Raw genomic sequence first — 4,722 nt, forward strand, 5'->3', positions numbered from 1 at the left:
GGACTCAAGTATTTTGTGTATTTGACGAGTTTTCTAGTGTTTTTGCATTTCAGGGTATAACTTGCTTAGATAGGTGGTTTTCATCAAATAAAGATTAAAGAAGTGCTTGGAATCAGTCTAGGGGTGATGAGCAAAGAAATCAGCACAACAGGAGCAAAATGAAGAATTTTCCAGAAGGGTAGCACGCGACCGTGCGCTAGGAGCACGCGACCGCGGGCCAGCACGCTACCGCGTGGAGGAAGCACGAGGCCGCGTGCATGCAGAATTTCAGATTCTGGTTTTATTTGTTTTCAATTCTGTTTGGGCTTCTGTTGGCGCGGTGACTCCTGGACTCTTATATAAACCTTATGGGAAGACGTTTTCTTAAACGAGAGCGAAGGCAAGAAGATTGAGAAGACTGTTTTAGCACGCAACAACGAAGAAGAGGAAGCATTAGTTTATCTTGTGATTCTTTTAATTCGTTGTAACAGTGGATGCTAGTTTTCTTTATGCTTTGAACCTTAATACTCTTGTGACGTACTTCATTATTTATTAAGTATTTTTCAGCCTTATATCGTTGTGTTATTATCATGCTTTCATATGAACCCATGGTGACGATGAGTTCTATTATGGGCTAATCGTGATCATGGGATTCTAGCGGATTTACTATGGAATTCTTTAGTTAATTGTTTAATACCTTGGTATGTGGTGATTGTATGATATCTAGTATAGGTTGTACTTATTCATCTTATATGCATCACGAACATGTAAGATAGCCTGTTAATCTCTTGTGAAGCGACAATGGATCTTGAGATTTAGAACTTGCCATGCTAGCATAGGTTCATGTGTTGTACGCATGATTAGTGGGTAACTCTAACCGTTTTACTTGCCCTGTGTAATCATCATGAATAACTTGTGCTTAAATCGTTATGTTGTCAAATTCTGTAGACATATAGGGTCTCAACATAATTGATGCCTATTCAACTTTTATCTAAATTGTGGATGCTTGGTAGAATGGTATTCGTACAACGAAAGTTGGCATTTATCAGTTTCGTGTTGTTCGATTAATATCATAACCATTACATGCTAAAGTTAATAACAATAACTATTGAATGAAGTAGTAATGAAGTTAGGATCTCATGTATGTTTAATATTGTTAATTCAAGTATTTAATTCTTGTACTTAATATTAGTTAACCAATCTTGATTGTTATTGTCTTGGCATTGAAGGATAATCATACATTGGTGAGTAAGTGTTAACTAAATATAATTAATTAGAGTCTCTGTGGGAACGAACTAGAAATCATTCTATATTACTTGCGAACGTGTATACTTGCGTGAATTATTTAGCGCATGCTTTTTGCCTAACAAGTTTTTGGCTCCGCTGCCGGGGACTCGGTATTAATTTGTTTAGTTTATGTACTTGCCATCAGTGGTCATTAGGATTCATTGATTAAGACTTGTTACTCACTGCTTCCGGTTGTGTTTCAGGTACTCTAGCGATCTTTTATGCAAACACGTTCTCGCACTCACTAGAGAAATCTGGATAAAGCTGAGGAAATAGATAAATCTCTTGACTTTCCGGAGAAGACAGCTTTTGAAGATTTGGATAAAGAGAGTGAAAAGAAAGAACCTGAAATAATGGGTGATCGTCTAGCTCAAGCTGATCAAGCTCTTATGGACTTTTCTCAGCCTAAAATTGATGACATTCAGTCAAGCATCATTCATCCGGCTATTGAGGCCAATACTTTTGAAATCAAGTTGGGCACTATTCAGATGGTGCATAATTCTGTTTCTTTCGGAGGGGCTGCGACTGAAGATCCCAACATGCATATCAGGCATTTTGTCGAGATCTGTGGTACTTTCAAATATAATGGTTTTACTGATGAGGCTATCAAGCTGAGGCTTTTACCATTCTCTCTGAGGGACAAAGCTAAGGACTGGTTACATTCTTTACCAGCTGGGTCCATCACTACTTGGCAAGATATTGCGCAAAAGTTTCTAGTGAAGTTCTTTCCAATGGCCAAAACTGCAGCTATGAGGAGTGCTCTTACTCAATTTGTGCAGCAACCAGGAGAATCTATGTGCGAGGCTTGGGAGCGTTACTAGGAGATGTTGAGAAAGTTTCCACATCATGGTATGCCTGACTGGATGGTGATCACTAGTTTCTACAATAGTTTGGGGGTCCAATCTCGACCCATGCTCGATGCAGCTTCTGGAGGCGCCTTGTGGGCCAAAAGCTATACTGAGGCCTATAATCTCATTGAAACTATGGCTGCAAATGAGTATCAAAACCCAACTCAAAGGACGATGCCTGGGAAGGTAGCAGGTATTATGGAAGTTGATGCAGCTACAACTATTGCAGCGCAGCTCAAGGCGCTGACTATGAAGGTCGATTCTTTAACCAACTATGGTGTAAATCATATAGCTAGTGTCTATGAGCTTTGTGCATGCTCTCATGCTACGGATCAGTGTTCTCTTGCTAATGAATTTGTTCAGTATGTGAACAATTTTCAGAGATCGCAGCAGCCTGTGCCCGCTACTTATCATCCTAATAACAGAAATCATCCCAATTTCAGCTGGAGCAATAATCAGAATGCTGTTCAGCAACCATATCAGCAAGCTGCAAATAAACAGTTTAATCCACCTGGATTTCAGCAACCTCAGCAATTTTCTCATAGGCAACCATATCCTCAACAAGGAGGTGCTGCTCCACCTTCTAGTGATGATTTTGAGGAGTTAAAGCTGTTGTGCAAAAGTCAGGCAAATTCTATCAAGACCTTGGAAAATCAAATTGGACAAATAGCCAATGCCTTGCTCAATCGTCAACCTGGCACACTTCCCAGCGATACTGAAGTGCCAGGTAGGAAGGAAGCTAAAGGGCAAGTCAAAGCTGTCAACTTAAGGTCAGGAAAAGTTGTTGATGCTGAAAAAGCAAAAGATGTAGAAGTTGAAGTTGTAGATGAAGAAGGAATGCAAAAGAAGAAAGAGGGGGAACCAAAGAAGACTACTGTTGAACACACTCTGCCTAAGGGTAATACAGGGGAGAAATAGCTCTATCCTCCATCACCTTATCCTAAGCGATTGCAAAAACAAAAGCTGGACAAACAATTTGGTAAGTTTCTGGAGGTGTTCAAGAAACTTCACATCAACATACCTTTCACTGAGGCTCTTGAGCATATGCCTAGTTATGCAAAATTCATGAAAGGTATTCTTTCAAGGAAGGTGAAACTGGATGATCTTGATATCGTTGCTCTAACGGAAGAATTGTAATAACCCAAATTTTTGGAATTTTTGAAACCCTTATGAATAGTGTTTTGCTGATTATGCTGAATAAGAAAAATTTCCATGCCACACTATGTAGGGGTTCTTCTATTGTTATTCTGAGATCTTATTTGTACTTTATATGGGATATAAGTGTATGTAAAGATCGTCAAAAATCCAAATTCGAACACTTTGATTTTTCCCGAAAATCCACCAGATACCGAAAGAATTGAGTATAAGGGAACAGGATAAAAAGGATTTAAATTCAAGGATTATAAGAGAGGATCATAAAAGGAATATAATGTATTGAGAAAGGTTAAGGAAACCTAAGTAATAAGATCCCGGGTATGGTCCCTCAAACGATAAACGAAAACGAATGTTAAGCGAACCGCATAACAGATCAGCGGTCATTAGCCAAGTAATTAGAAGCTAATCAAAGAGGTTAGTGAGGATGATGTCATCAAACCAATAAGAAGAGGACAAGTTTGGGAGGATGACATAACAAGGTGACATTAGCATGACAAAAAGGAAGTGTGTTGTTGGTTGATTCTTGGCCATGCAAAAGTTACCATGGTTAAAAGGTAATTAAGCAAAACAAAACAAAACAACCAAGAAAAACAAATCACAAATCACAAAACACAAAGTTGACTTCATTATTCAAGAAGAAGCTCTCGGCCTCTTTTCATTTTCAAAGGAAAGAAAAATCCAAAACCAAGATCCAAGCTTTGTTAAATCATGAGGTAATTATCCAAGGTTCCTTATGCATAAATATAGCTATCCTATAAGTTTGAGCTTCAAATTCATTCACAATCTCTTCCTAAAAATTATGGAAGAAGAGGGTGAATAGTGTTTTTCAAGAACTTAAATTTTTGTTCTTAAGTTTTTGTTTAGATTAAGCTTGGATAAGGACTTTTAAGGGTGATTCCAAGCTAATTACTTGATTCTCCACTCTCCAAGGAAGGTATAACCCCTCCAAACCCTAACATTACTTTGAGTATTAGGTTTAGTTTTGTTGTTATGGTTCATGAGAAGCATGATTCTTGTAGACTTAGAGTGTGGTTGGTTTTATAATGAGTTGGAGTTGTAATTCTTGGATTATTGATTAATGAACTTAAGTATAGTTTTAATTCATGTTTGAGAATAATATAAATTGGAGAACTTGAGGTGTTGGGGCTGTTGTAGTATTATATGGATGGATTTTGGTTGTATGAATGAATTGTGGTTGATTGGTGGTTGGTTTGGAGTAGAATAATAATTGGTAATCGCATAAACATAGCCGTCGTAATGTCCGATTTACTTTAGACTGTTTTTGTTCTTAACATCAGGACCCGAGAACTCACTTTTAGGTCTTGACCACCCTTAGAGGTTCTAACCAAGGGGCACGTAGATCCCAAAGGCCATGATTAGATAGTTCATGTTACGAGCTTCGTTTTGATATGTGGTTCGTTTGAATCCGATATACGGTTTAGGAGAAACGACC

General features: G+C 38.2%; 1 non-coding gene across 1 annotated transcript; it reads right to left on the bottom strand.

The window, feature by feature from the left end:
* Positions 1-2,012: 2,012 nt before the first annotated feature.
* Positions 2,013-2,119, bottom strand: LOC141681829 (small nucleolar RNA R71). The gene has a single exon (XR_012559252.1). It is a non-coding gene; the product is annotated as a small nucleolar RNA R71 (small nucleolar RNA).
* Positions 2,120-4,722: the final 2,603 nt, after the last annotated feature.

This window comes from Apium graveolens, chromosome 8, assembly GCF_009905375.1.
Source record: "Apium graveolens cultivar Ventura chromosome 8, ASM990537v1, whole genome shotgun sequence".
NCBI lineage: Eukaryota > Viridiplantae > Streptophyta > Magnoliopsida > Apiales > Apiaceae > Apium > Apium graveolens.